This window comes from Schistocerca americana, chromosome 10, assembly GCF_021461395.2.
Source record: "Schistocerca americana isolate TAMUIC-IGC-003095 chromosome 10, iqSchAmer2.1, whole genome shotgun sequence".
NCBI classification, from domain to species: Eukaryota; Metazoa; Arthropoda; class Insecta; order Orthoptera; family Acrididae; genus Schistocerca; species Schistocerca americana.
The window spans coordinates 177804380-177819685 of record NC_060128.1 but is presented as its reverse complement, the minus strand read 5'-3'; the positions used below and the strand labels follow the sequence as shown (position 1 = coordinate 177819685).

General features: G+C 40.0%; 1 long non-coding RNA gene across 2 annotated transcripts in view; it reads left to right on the top strand.

The window, feature by feature from the left end:
* LOC124552425 overlaps window positions 1-2876 on the top strand; it is a 55697-nt gene extending 52821 nt beyond the window's left edge. For both annotated transcript variants that reach the window (XR_006967917.1, XR_006967916.1), the window contains exon 5: window positions 2687-2876. This is a non-coding gene — a long non-coding RNA (uncharacterized LOC124552425). The remainder of the gene's footprint in view (window positions 1-2686) is intronic.
* The last annotated feature ends 12430 nt before the right edge of the window (window positions 2877-15306 follow it).

Genomic DNA, 15306 nt, shown 5'->3' with positions numbered 1-15306 from the left:
CTTTATCAACTTTTTTCCTTACTATTTTTGTGATAATTTGAATGGTCATTGAGTGGAGATTTTTTTATATTTTTATTCACAATGTTTCTGAGCTGTAGTTGCTCTCCTCAGAAAGTTGCTTGTAATTATTTGTCAGTAATGCTTAATTATTATTGAATTTATTTTAGAAATTACAAAACTTTGTTAATCTGCGAAGAAAGAATTGCAGGTTTTTGGGGAGGTGGAGAGGGTGCATGAGGAGAAAAGGAGCAGTTCTGACAAGGTAGCAAGGGCACCTCGGTATGACTTTGAAAATGCCCTGACATTATTTCTGAATTATCTTTGGCCTCAACTGTACCTGGACCCTTCACACATGGATTGTTAAATTCCCTTATTTAGCAGTCAGACACCTTGTATCATTTGAAGAGGGATAATCTTGGCTTGACGGACTGCACAACTCGTTTCCAGTCAGCTGCTGTCCAGTTTGTGTGTCGTTTGCAGCTTTGTGCTGCTGTGAGCATTAGCGTTTTGTGAGGTACTCAACTCAGGATGCCCAGTGTGTCATTAGTTCTGTTAGGTGCATCCATGTGATGCCATTTTTTTGTTCAACTTTGCGCATGCACATAAATTGCTGACAGCACAGCTACGCATGCGCATTTGCGCGTGGGTAATTTCTTGGAAACAGAGGTCATGCATATAGCTCATTGCTTCCAGCCTTTGGTGAGAATCTTTGCTGCACTTTTGGCAGATGGCAGGCAGTTGGGTCCATGTGTGTTTGATTGTGTAGTGTGTTGAGGTTATGCTGTAAAGTGATTTATGTGCAGTAATGGCTGTGGAATCCAAAGGAAGCACTCTTGAATGTACAGATGATCATCCAGAAACGTGATTGCGCCATGCATTTCTAGTCACTGCTACTAACAACTTTCTAATGAAGAGACTTCAACAGATTCAAATGGGGCACTGTTGCCATGGAAGTTTATAAAAATGCATTATGGGAATTGAGCAGAATGTAGTTTTCAAATATGATGAAAACTGTTTCATAGGATTCATTTCCCAGCACCACATGAATGTAGAGGTGTTGAGATAACTGTGTACCCTACCAAATCACAATTCCCTTCATGGCCCAGTAGGAAAGACGCTGTTTGGGTATCCTTCTCCAATGTTGTATGTAAAGTGAAGGTCCCATCACTACAAAGACACTATGTGTGGTTGTATAAACTTGACAACAAATGGTACGAAAAAATCATCACGCATTTAAGTGAACTATTTTCATTTTTGCATAAAGATGTCAAGGATATCAGTTATATGCAAGAATGAAGAATTTTTTAAAAAATCCTTCTTTATATTTGAATTTGTTTATAAGACTGTTCCTTGCAGAACTTTTATATCTGTATATACTGGTGCACATTTAATAAGTCTCTCAATGTGTGTGTCATTATTACTTGAACTTTACATTTCACTGAAATTATATTTTTAATTTACAGTAACAGAATAAAGCTATATCATCTCATTTATGCACCTAAAATGTCTCCTGTAATTCTGTACACTGAAAAAACAATTAACAGTGAAATACCATACAGCACATACATTGAGAAAAAGATTGATAACTGTTTTAAGCTCTCACTTGTTTTGCAGTTCTGACCTACATGTCAACCACAAATATTTTAGGAACAATTTTTCAGATAATAGACATTGTCTTTATTTACCAGTTCTTTGCACTGTTGAATGTGGATGGTATTTTCATTTTATTCTCTGCCAATGAAGAAAGTTAGTTAAGACATTCTTCTTTGCACGTAAGATTGCTCCCAGAAATGTAAACACTTCAGCAAAAAATCAATGTGGGATTTAACTGTCTATGAACAACCTGCCCCCTCCCCCCATGACTTTGAAATTCATCAAATTTGATTTTTTTGTGATAGAGTCTTAAAGCGAATAACTAGTAATTGGTATGCCAAATGCTTTCAACTAAAGAGTCACAGTGCACAAGATGAGGTCTCGACTGTTTCCCTGTGGGGAGTTGTGATAAAAAAAATTAAGAGTACAGCATGGAAAAAGTGTTAAACATTTTTCACAAAAAGTGTGAATGGTGTATCCCACTTATTATACAGCATATCACTTCAATGTCTTACATGCTCGATGCTTAAAAAACGAAGGTCTGTAAGTCAACTTCTTACAGAGTAGTTGGTGTCTGAAAATAAGTTGGTACCTCAGTAATGCCTGGGTAAACACCCTTGAGTCTTCAAACCTGAATTTACCAAAAATGGTTAGTTGGGACAGTGTTATTTGGCAGTAGTACTATTGAGACTTGTAGTTATCCATATACCAAATGTGACTAAATTCTGAAATGGTCATCTTACACAATCTGTGAGATTACATGGAATGACCCTATTGTTAAATCAGTGAGGGAGACTGGATTTTATTACATTTCCATTATTAACTTTGAAGTGATAAAAAGTACACTTCCAATTGGAAATAATACATTAACTTGTTCAAGAGGGGTCAAATGTTATTAAGGAATAATAATTGAAAAATCTTACTTTTAGACCTGTTTCACCATACTTACCCCACTTAACAATGTAATGAATACTTTGCTAGTGAGCTTATTATTCACTGGAAAGATATTACACACATTACACTTAAAATATAATTTAAAATAAAGCTCTGCTTGGCTAAAAAAAAGTATTTGAACGTGCTTGATTTCTTTCAGTACCTGCAAAAATGCCATCAGAAGTTCAGAGTGGCAGATTTCCTCTGGGCATTAATGACTTACCAGATGAAATTCTGATAATCATCTTCTCCCACTTGTCATTGACTGAACTCCTAGATGTTCAGAAAGTATGCCATCATTGGAAAACACTGTCTCGAGCTCCGGAGTTGTGGAACCACAAGGAATATCTGATCGGGTAAGAAATAAATTGATAGTTATGTGGGTTCTTGCAGTGCATTAACTAAATGTGGTGTAGTGTTTACTTTCTATCTTAAATTCTAAAATGGGTGTGCTAAACTCTTGGACATCGTACTGTTCATCCACAATTAGAACTTTACCTTGAAGACCAATTACTCAATGTGATAGAGACTTGCCGCTTTTTGGGACTGGTCTTCGATACTTGGCTGATGTGGCTCTTACATCTTTGTCACCTTAAGTATAGGTGCTGGCTACACCTTAATGCACTTTGCTGCCTCAGTAACACCAGCTGGAGTGCAGACCGCACTACCCTTTCGTACCTTTACAAAACCTTCATCCTGTCTCGCCTTCAGCATTGCTGTTACTGGATCCGATATGCTTCTGTGAGGTCACTCCACTACGGATCAGGCACCAGCAACGGCTACTCGATTATGCTGCACATGTTTGTGGCTCCCATAAGTATCCGAGCTACTGTCTCCTTTTTCCTAGTAGGAAGATCCAGCTCCAATAAAGACCCTGTACTGGGGTCACAATTGCAGTTTGACTACAATGTGTCTGCTGTGAAGTCCAACTTCCCCAGATGTCACCTCTTGTCAGGGATTAATCACGTGGCTTGTACCCTGACATTGGATCCATCTCAGTTCATCCTTAAAATTCATTTGACCCCATGGTGTACTGCCAACTGTTTCTGGCTGCCCTCAGTGCATTTCTGGGTTTGGAAGTGGCATACACTGCTGGCTCGAAACTTGATGGATGAACTGGTTTTGCATACATGCACTGTTGTCGCTGTTGAATTGGTAGCCATCGAACGAGCTGTTAGCCGTTCTCGTACTTACACTGGCAGTTTCTTGTAATCTGCATAGATTCCCTGAGGAGCCTCAGGCTATAGACCATTACTACCCTCGTCACCCATTAGTCACAACTATCTAGGATCTTGCTTCTGACCTCCAACATGCTGGATGGCTGGTTGTCTTTGCTTAGACCTCTGGACAAGTTGGTATCTCGGGGAATGAACATGCCGACCAGTTGGCAGTGTTGGCTACTAGGATTTACTTCTCGCAGGGAATCCACTGTCTCGTGTCAGCTAAGCGTTGGTTCCACTTGGTTGCCCCACAGCCACATTCAGCTTACTGCCAATGTGGTGTTTGCTTGACAGTCCACCAACATCCTGCTAGGCTGCTCAAATTAAATATATCTGCCCTGCAGTGATCTCTAAACTGTCCTGACAAGATACCTCTGGTGCTGGCAGACGATGCCAAACCGGCTGAGCTGGTTTTCTTTCACCTGCGAAGGTGGTTTCTGTTAGTATCTGAGAGATGGGGAATGAAGGGGCACCCCTCGCCTACTCTGGCCAAGGGGACCCACGGCAGCCGTTGCTCAATGTTCCAGCCTGACTTCTTTCCTTCCCACCTTTTTATTCTTCTTACTCTTTCATGTTCGCCATTTTTAATGTTTAGCCTTACTTAAAATTTTTATCTTCTCTATGCTGCTTGTTTTGATGGGGTAACGGATGGCAAGGTAGTGCTAGTTCGATGCAGAGGGTGTCTACCACTGTTGCCGTTCTCTGGGGTCCAACAGCATTCTGGCAGAGTAGTTCACCCACCTTACCCCTCTCATTCCCCTCCTTCTTATGTCATATTGCATCTTGGTTAAATTCAAGCTACCCAAGCATTTTGTATCCTTCCTTTAAGGATTATTCCTGGTTTGATGCAAATAGGATGGAGGGACTGATATCACAGTTTGATTCCTGTAACACCAACCAACCAACCAACCAAACTCTTGGATTGCAAGTATAATCAACTCAAGATTATCATAGAAATATTCTGGTGTTATATTCAAAATACATTCTGCTTTTAGGATCACTTAACTGAAGTTCAGATAAACGTTGTATTATTGTTTTGCTTGTGAGTTTCCTATAAGGGTCCTATTTGTCTCCTTCATTATGAAATAATTAATTCTGATACAACTTATTGCCAGGAGTTCATTTTTGTTTTAATAACCCCTAATGCTATATCAAAGAAATTGAAATGCCTCTATCTTCCTATGATACAGTTGTCATGATATTGCCTGACAACTGATATGTTGTTTCATAGATTTGTTTCAGGTATTGCTTCCCATATTTAACTAATTCCTATTTAAGTGTGCAGCATGAGAGGAGAGAATGGCTTGCGTGTGTGATGAGGAAGTGAAGTGCAGTTATGAGGTGCTACACAAAATGGATAATTTCACTGTAAAAATCGGAAAGCTATACTTACATCCTAATTTCCCTTTTTTACCTTCAAAGTAGTCACATCAGGCTTGTATGCAATGATACCAGTGTTGTTCCCATTTTTTAGAGCACTCTTGGAAGTTTGCAGGGTGAAGAGCGTTCAGGACTAGTTGAGATTCCACCTGGATGTCTTCAGTAGAGTCAAAATGTCACCCTTTCAATGTGATTTTCATCTTTGGGAATAGAAGTTGTACGGGGCTAGGTTGAAGAGTAGGGAGTGTGGGGGATAGTTGCTGTGTTGTGTTTGGCCAGGAATACCTTAACGACAAGTGAGGTGTAGACAGGTGCATTGTCCTGGTGCACCAACCAGTCTTCCTTTTTCCACAACTCTGGCTATTGGCACCGAACATTTTTCCCTCACTTACCTCAAAGCCTTGCAGTGAAACGGCCTGTCGACAGTCTGCATTGTTCCACCAATGTGGAAAAAAAATGATCAGCATTGACTTCATTTTGGTTAGAATTTGTTGAGATTTTCCGGCCATACAGAAGGTGATGTTTTTCATTGTGATTATTGGTCTTCATTTCAGGGTCATAACCGTAGACTCAAGACTCATCACATGTCACGAGTCTGGATAAGAATTTTGGACACTTGTGAATTCTTTAGTTGCAGCTCAGTGCAAGTCTGAATAGTGAGGTTTAGTTGGTCGATGCTGATTAGGCAAAGGACAAACTTTGCTGCAATTCGTTCCATGTTCAGTTAATCAGCTAGAGTTTTTCGACATCTACCATACAGCAGATGAAGTCTGTTACAAACATTGAGAATGCCTTCTTTCGTGAGTCACGTCACGCACTTTCACAATCGTTTCCATTATGCATGTTGACGGTCGACCAGAATGTCCATCATCATCCCTCCCTGAAGTGCTTGAACCACCCAAATATTCTTACTTGACTCTGTTCTCTCTCTCCAAATACTCTGTTAATATGTGGTGGGTTCCAGCTGCAGTTTTCTTCAACTTGAAACAGAACTTGATGCAAATCTGTTGCACCTTCACATTATCCATTTCCCAATTTGTAGAAGCTCTGAAACATGTCGGACACACAATGACAACTCATAACTGCATGCACGAAAGATGACATAACTTTCTGCAGAGTAGCTAAGACGTGTACTTCGAGGCACCTAGCGGCAGAATGTCGTACTGATATTGGTTTGATCGGTACAGTGAAATTGCTGGAGATTTTAATTAGCACATTGTATAGCTACTGTGGTCTTCCACCATTTCTCTTTGTCTCATTAGTAAAACTTAAAATGAATTATTTCTCATTTTCCTGAAACTGTCTGGTGTAAATTACAAATACTGTGTTTTGCAGTGTTGGCTGCGACTGTTGTTTTACAGTGTTCTCATTTTATGTTCTTTTGCTGTGTGTATCTATGCATGTATGGAATGTGTAGGCAGATGTGTATGTGACATATGTGATCATGCAATTAATGACTTAGCTTTTACAGTGTAATTACTCTTGTAGTGTTGTCAGCTGTGAAACTTGGTTATTGAGTCTTCTTTCTCCAGAATGAGTTAAAAAAAAATCTCACAGTATGATGTGCACATACTATTGTTCTAGTGGTGAAAGGAACAATGCTTACAGTTCTATAAGTTTATTTAGACAGACACGAACTAGGTTTGTTATTTGTTAGCTGTAACCAAAATGATTTAACTCCTTCCATTGCACAAAATAAACTTTCCACATGTCCTCTTGTTGGTCATCTCTTAATTTGTGAAGGTAATCCTTCCAAGCTCATGACACCAAATCCTCAGTGCGACATCACAAATGAGAGGTTGTAAATGTTACAAAATTGGATAAGATTTCAAACACACAGGGTATTGTAGCTTTCAAAAATATGTGTCTGAGGGGCTGTCGTAGGAATCGAACAGTTTGAGGCAGTGTGTGGTTGGTTTCTAACTCTGGCTAAAACACACAATGTATAGAGTCTTAACTGAGGGAAGAGTGTGTCTGTTACTTGTAAATTCTCTAATGGAATTCACATTAATATGTTATGCAAAGTGTCACGTATGTTAGCCTTATCATCACAAAAGTGCCTGCATTTGTAGAGACTTAGAGCTATACGTGGCCATTTTGAGATATAAAGTAGTAATGGACCAGTGCACACTGCAGAATGCCATAAGCAATTGTTGCAGCTGACAATAAAGCAATAGATGGTGGAACAAACTGCCTTGGCATTGCTTAGCATACATAAGTCTAAGTGTGATAGTGTGCTGCTGAAACTGTTATCTCCTCAGGCACATTTTTCCTTTCAGAAAGTGCACTGGAACAAATTTTGATTTAGCCTATCTGCAGAAATGCTAATCCATAATCACTTTGTGCAATCCAATGAGTCTGTCTCAAAGTAGCTGTTAATAGGGCAATCACACTCCTGCTGCAGAAAGGGGGTCACGTCAGAAGCCAGTTGTACACAGATTCTTCCACAGCGTTGTCATCTTCAAGCCGGTGACCTCCTTTGGCACCCTTAATCAGTCCAGAAAAATGAAAATTGTAGAGTGATAGGTTTGGGCTGCAAGGTAGGAGACTTTGCCAGCTGACAATCAAGTCTTGGCTTTCAAGGGGGCTACCTATCCTGTCCTCTGCTACTCCTTACTGGCTTGTTTAGATTCGGGAGTGTAGTGGTCGACCCATATTTCATTACAGGTGACGATCCAACTCAAAAATGCATCACTCTCTTTCGCCTCAGCTCCTGATTTTCACTCATAAGGCCTGGGGAACTGTAGGTTGTGCAGTCAATCTCTGGAAAATTTCTGTCACTTGAACTCCTTTACGAGCAAGAAAGTCTGTAATTATGCATTAATTTAAGAGACATTTGGAGAAAAGGGAACCACTTGTATGAATATCAAGAGCTCAGATGGAAAACCAGTTCTCAGGAAAGAAGTGAAAGCAGAAAGGTGGAAGGAGTGTACAGATGGTCTATACAATGGCGATGTAGTTGAGGGCAATTTTATGGAAATGGAAGAGAAAATAGGTGAAGATGAAATGAGAGATATGATACTGTGTGAAGAGTTTGACTGGGCACTGAAACTCGAGAGATATGATACTGTGTGAAGAGTTTGACTGGGCACTGAAACTCCTAAGTCAAAAAAGGCCCTGGGAGTAGATGACATTCCATTAGAACTACTGATAGCCTTGAGAGAGCCAGCCCTGACAAAACTCTGTCATATGGTGAGCAAGATCTATGAGACAGGTGAAATGCCTTCATATTTCAAGAAGAGTATGTTGTTGTTGTTGTTGTCGTCAGTCCTGAGACTGGTTTGATGCAGCTCTCCATGCTACTCTATCCTGTGCAAGCTTCTTCATCTCCCAGTACCTTCTGCACCCTACATCCTTCAGAATCTGCTTAGTGTATTCATCTCTTGGTCTCCCTCTCCGATTTTTACCCTCCACGCTGCCCTCCAATACTAAATTGGTGATCCCTTGATGCCTCAGAACATGTCCTACCAACCGATCCCTTCTTCTGGTCAAGTTGTGCCACAAACTTCTCTTCTCCCCAATCCTATTCAATACTTCCTCATTAGTTATGTGATCTACCCATCTAATCTTCAGCATTCTTCTGTAGCACCACATTTCGAAAGCTTCTATTCTCTTCTTGTCCAAACTATTTATCGTCCATGTTTCACTTCCATACATGGCTACACTCCATACAAATACTTTCAGAAATGACTTCCTGACACTGGAATGTATACTCGATGTTAACAAATTTCTCTTCTTCAGAAATGTTTTCCTTGCCATTGCCAGTCTACATTTTATATCCTCTCTACTTCGACCATCATCAGTTATTTTGCTCCCCAAATAGCAAAACTCCTTTACTACTTTAAGTGTCTCATTTCCTAATCTAATACCCTCAGCATCTCCTGACTTAGTTCGACTACATTCCATTATCCTCGTTTTGCTTTTGTTGATGTTCATCTTATATCCTCCTTTCAAGACACTGCCCATTCCATTCAACTTCCTTTCCAAGTCTTTTGCTGTCTCTGACAGAATTACAATTTCATTGGCGAACCTCAAAGTTTTTATTTCTTCTCCACGGATTTTAATACCTACTCCGAATTTTTCTTTTGTTTCCTTTACTGCTTGCTCAATATACAGATTGAACAACATCGGGGAGAGGCTACAACCCTGTCTTACTCCCTTCCCAGCCACTGCTTCCCTTTCATGCCCCTCGACTCTTATAACTGCCATCTGGTTTCTGTACAAATTGTAAATAGCCTTTCGCTCCCTGTATTTTACCCCTGCCACCTTTAGAATTTGAAAGAGAGTATTCCAGTCAACATTGTCAAAAGCTTTCTCTAAGTCTACAAATGCTAGAAACGTAGGTTTGCATTTCCTTAATCTTTCTTCTAAGATAAGTCGTAAGGTCAGTATTGCTTCACGTGTTCCAGTGTTTCTACGGAATCCAAACTGATCTTCCCCGAGGTCGGCTTCTACTAGTTTTTCCATTCGTCTGTGAGAATTCATGTTAGTATTTTGCAGCTGTGGCTTATTAAACTGATTGTTCGGTAATTTTCACATCTGTCAACACCTGCTTTCTTTGGGATTGGAATTATTATATTCTTCTTGAAGTCTGAGGGTATTTCACCTGTTTCATACATCTTGCTCACCAGATGGTAGAGTTTTGACAGGACTGGCTCTCCCAAGGCCGTTAGTAGCTCCAATGGAATGTTGTCTACTCCGGGGGCCTTGTTCCGACTCAGGTCTTTCAGTGCTCTGCCAAACTCTTCACGCAGTATCATATCTCCCATTTCATCTTCATCTACATCCTCTCCCATTTCCATAATATTGTCCTCAAGTAGATTGCCCTTGTATAGACCCTCTATATACTCCTTCCACCTTTCTCCTTTCCCTTCTTTGCTTAGAAATGGGTTTCCATCTGAGCTCTTGATGTTCATACAAGTGGTTCTCTTATCTCCAAAGGTCTCTTTAATTTTCCTGTAGGCAGTATCTATCTTACCCCTAGTGAGATAAGCCTCTACATCCTTACATTTGTCCTCAAAAATCCCACATAAGAAGAGTATAATAATTCCAATCCCAAAGAAAGCAGGTGTTGACAGGTTTGAAAATTACCAAACTATCAGTTTAATAAGTCATGGCTGCAAAATACTAATACAAATTATTTACAGAGAAATGTAAAAGTTGGTAGATGCCGACCTCGGGGAAAATCAGTTTGGATTCCATAGAAATGTTGGAACACGTGAGGCAATACTGACCCTACGACTTATCTTAGAAGATAGAGTAAGGAAAGGCAAACCTACGTTTCTACCAATTGTGGTCGTAGAGAATGCTTTTGACAATGTTGACTGGAACACTCTCTTTCAAATTCTGAAGGTGGCAGGGGTAAAATACAGGGAGCGAAAGGCTATTTACAATTTGTACAGGGACCAGATGGCAGTTATAAGAGTCGAGGGGCATGAAAGGGAAGCAGTGGTTGGGAAGGGAGTGAGATAGTGTTGTAGCCTGTCCCCGATGTTATTCAACCTGTGTATTGAGCAAGCAGTAAAGGAAACAAAAGAAAAATTTTGACTAGGAATTAAACTCCATGGAGAAGAAATAGAAACTCTTAGGTTTGCCAATGAAATTGTAATTATGTCAAAGACAGCAAAGGACCTGGAAAAGCAATTGAACGGAATGGGCAATGTCTTGAAAGGAGGATATGAGATGAACATCAACAGCAGCAAAACGAGGATAATGGAATGTAGTCGTATTAAATCGGGTGATGCTGAGGGAATTAGATTAGGAAATGTGACACTTAGAGTAGTAAATGAGTTTTGCTATTTGGGGAGCAAAATAACTCACGATGGTCTTAGTAGAGAGGATATAAAATGTAGATTGGTAATGGCAAGGAAATCATTTCTGAAGTAGAGAAATTTGTTAACATCGAGTGTAGATTTATGTTTCAGGAAGTCATTTCTGAAAGTATTTGTATGGAGTATAGCCATGTATGGAAGTGAAGTAGAGACGATAAGAAGAGAATAGAAGCTTTTTAAATGTGGTGCTGCAGAAGAATGCTGAACATTAGATGGGTAGATCACATAACTAATGAGGAGGCACTAAAGAAAATTGGGGAGAAGAGGAATTTCTGGCACAACTTGACTACAAGAAGGGATCAGTTGGTAAGACATGTTCTGAGGCATCAAGGGATAACCAATTTAATATTGGGGGGCAGCGTGGAGGGTAAAAATTGTAGAGGGAGAGCAAGAGATGAATACACTAAGCATATTCAGAAGGATGTAGGTTGCAATAGGTACTTTGAGATGAAACAGCTTGCACAGGATAGATTAGGATGGAGAGCTGCCTCAAACCAGTCTCTGTACTGAAGACAACAACAACATCAACATCATGAGCCTAACTTATCAAGCAGTTGGAAGTGTGTAACACCCAGCCCTCCCCGGACCTAATGGCCCCCACCCAACAATACTAGAAGTGTGTCTGGTCGTACCAACTGTTGATGATCAGGATCAAAAATCCCACATATATCTGACTAGCTCAGTGCCCCCGTAGTTTAATGGGCTGCAGATATTTCTTTGTTTTTAATTATTCAAATTTTTATGTTGTTCACATATTGTAGCACGCAAACTTTTCGTACTAATTAAGGCCGTATAAGCAGTGTCTTTTCCAAATGTATTTCTGACCAAAAAGCAGTTCTTGTAGCTGGAGTCCAAAATTTTTGTTAATCATGCTGTTTTGTGTTCTTTAGAGATATTTCCATAGCAACTCCCATCCTCTAACAAATATTTCTTTATATCTAACTGAGAATTGAAATGCCAGTTTTAATGAATTCGACTTTAAAATTTTGTTGTTGTAATGAAATATTTTCTTAAAAATTTTCATCCCTTTCTACAGTTTTCTGAAACATATTATTATTTTTTTTTTTTATTTCTAACCAAGAAGTCATATACCGTAATAAATATTTTCAAAACAACTTTCACCCCCTATTTTACTCGCTTTGTGGTTGAATTTCCAAACAAATGCTAACATACATTTCATTATTTCTGGCTGAGAAACAAAGCATCAGTTTTTGCAGATCTAGCGTAAAAATTGCGCTAATAGTTACATTTTTTAAAAACCTTCATCCACTATTTAACCTCCTTAGAGTTGGAATGTAGAAAAATCCCTTAAATGACACCTACAGTAAAAGATCATCTCCAAATTTCAAGTTTCTAGCTTCAGTGTTTTGGGCTGGCCAATGATCAGTCAGCCAGGACATTGCCTTTTATGTATAGATTCACCATCATGTATTATGTAATTTAATTTTTAAGTTAGATAATTGCATTCCAAGCTAACAAATATTCAATGTTTTTCGACATGTTGGGTAGTGACTTGCATTTCTCTTTCTAGGCGAAATAGCATAAAACAGCATAAAAATAAAGTATTATGAGCCTTCACTTTCTTTAATCGTTTTAATAACACTTGAACTTAGACAACATAAGTATGTAATGGAACACTTACGCACAATGGTAAATGACATGGCTATACCAAGTAGTTGCCTCTGGTTTCTCTTTCACTGACTGTTGAATGAACATCGAAAGTAAACAGAACACACTTCCCTTGCTGATTTGTGAAAATTGCTTAAACTTTTGGTTGAACATGTAAGAATATGCATAACATTTTTACAATTTTGGTTGAAAACCAGTGCCATCTCTACCATAAGAAATCTCCTTTTACTGGATAGATAAATCTACTCACCAAGCAATGATAGGAGAACACAGACACAAAGGTGTAGAGATTTGCAAGTTTTAGAAGCCAGTGGCTCCTCCTCTGGGCAAAAGGACCGAAGGAGAAGGAAAAGGATGGAGAAAAACGACTGGTGAGGTTTTGGAAAGTTGGGAGAAGTCTTTCCTTTTCATCCTATTCAGTAAATCTCCCTTGAGCAAGTGTTCTGTGCAACTTTTCTGAGCTCTTCCATTTCTGAAATGTCAACAGTCCTTTCCTTTCTCCCCTCTTCCTTCACCTTCAACCCATCTGCTAGGAGGAGCCACTGGTTCCAAAAACTTGAAAATTTCTTTACCTTGATTGAGTATGTACTCCTGCTGCCACTGGGTGAGTAGAGTAAGCTATCCAATTGCATTATATTATGAATAAATGATTTCTTTTGTTGGCATAAGAATAGCCCCTCTTCCTTCGCCTTCAACCCTTCTGCTTAGGAGGAGCCACTGGTTCCAAAAACTTGAAAATTTCTTTACCTTGATTGAGTATGTTCTCCTGCTGCCACTGGGTGAGTAGAGTAAGCTATCCAATTACATTATATTATGAATAAATGATTTCTTTTGTTGGCATAAGAATAGTCTCTGCTATCTCTGACAGTAATATGTTGAAGGTTGTTCACTTTCATATGTTCGCTGTATTATCACGTGGTATCATGTTATGTGGCAGTTCTAAAAGATGTACTTGGCAAAGAAAAGATAGTCAAAATGATTGGTAGTAGAGGGGGTTGTTAGAGCGTCTTAGAATGCCAACTCTGTTCATACACTGCCTCATAGGATTTGTGATTAATGATGCAGACTCATTCTAGTGAACACTAGCCAAAACACGATTTGCATCTCAGTAAAACTTCTTTAACCATTGTACACAAAGTTGTACAGAGTTCTGCAGGCTTCATTTCGAGCAAGTGTTCAGCAGAACTGAAAAATGGGATGATGTGCCCCAGAGTTTCAAATCTTAAGTTTGTAGGCTTCATTGTGCCACACTGATTTTATTCAGTACAGGAGCTGCTCCCAATAGTCCAGAGCCTACCACTTTTCTTTTCTTTCAGTTTGGGAAACAGGAAAAAGCCTGCTGGGGCCATGTCCGGAGAATATGGTGGATGGTGCGCAACAGGAATGTTGTGTTTTGCTAGATAGCTGCAGATAAGGAGTGACACATAAGCTGGCACATTGTCACGATGCAACATTCTATTCTAGTTTTCCCCAAAATGAGGCCTCTTCCTGTGCGCAGCATCCTTCATGCATACAGGTGTTCCCTGGTAGACTTCCTTGTTTACCTTCTGACCACGTGGCACGAATTCATGATGGATTATGCCTTTGTAGGCAAAAAACGCAACCAACACCACCTTGATCTTCGACCAACTGTGACAACAGCATCCTTGTTTCAGCATCATAGTTTATAGCCATACACCCGTGTCTCGTCGTCTGTTACGATGTTCTGCAGAAAGTTTTCATTGTCATTAACGGCAGCAAGCAGTTCCTCGCACATTTCGACACGGATCTGTTTCTAATCTTCAGTCAACAAATGCGGTACGAATGTTGCACTGACATGACGCGTCTTAAGTTTTTCGCTCAAAATTTGATGGCACGGTCCTACGTTGATGCCCACCTCCTCACCAACTTCCCAAACAGTTAAATCACGATTTTTGCGAATCACGGCATGAATGCTATCCACATGGCCATTATCTGTTGATGAGGAAGGGCGTCCAGACTTGGAACCGTCACAGGCCGACATTCTGCCCTGTTGAAAACATTTAAACCGTGCGTAGCACTGCATGCCACTTGTACAGTCCTCCTCATATGCTTGGCTAAGCATTTGAAATGTCTCTGTGAAAGTTTCGCTAAGCTTGTAGGCAGAATTTCTCTGTGTGAATTTTAAAATTTTCCTGGCGAATTGACTGTTCAAACAAATTTCGGGCTTGCAGCCGGTCGTCGTTCAATACTTCGCACGATATTTCAACTGGGCACCTGCTAGTCATCTTCAGGTGAGCCGTCGCAGACTGGCGAAAACGTCCTCCATTCCGCAATATATAGCGTACTGTAACTATTCTGCGCATGCGTCGAAAACTTGATAGTTGAACCACACTGCCTGTCGGCAGCGCCCTTGCTGGTGGAATAGCGGTCTGCGGCGACTGAGTTCTTAAAGCGTTGTTCTTAAAGCTCCTTCATTGCACTAATCCAATGAGCAAGCTTTACACATGCTTACTTCAGCGGCTTTGGTTCGCTTGCTAATGGTCCACGTGACAGAGACAGATGGCAGGTTGTTGTCTAAACCTGTCACCAGGCGCACTGCAGGAGCGGCAGCGAGCTCTCAGCTGGTTGGTGCGCTATTTCAAAAGTTTGGTTTCTTTTTGAACACACCTCATATACTGCTGTAATTAATTCTTATATGAATTTTAAAATTTACCCCAGTGAAGTGGATGTTTAAAAACAACTTTTTGGTTTGCAGGTAT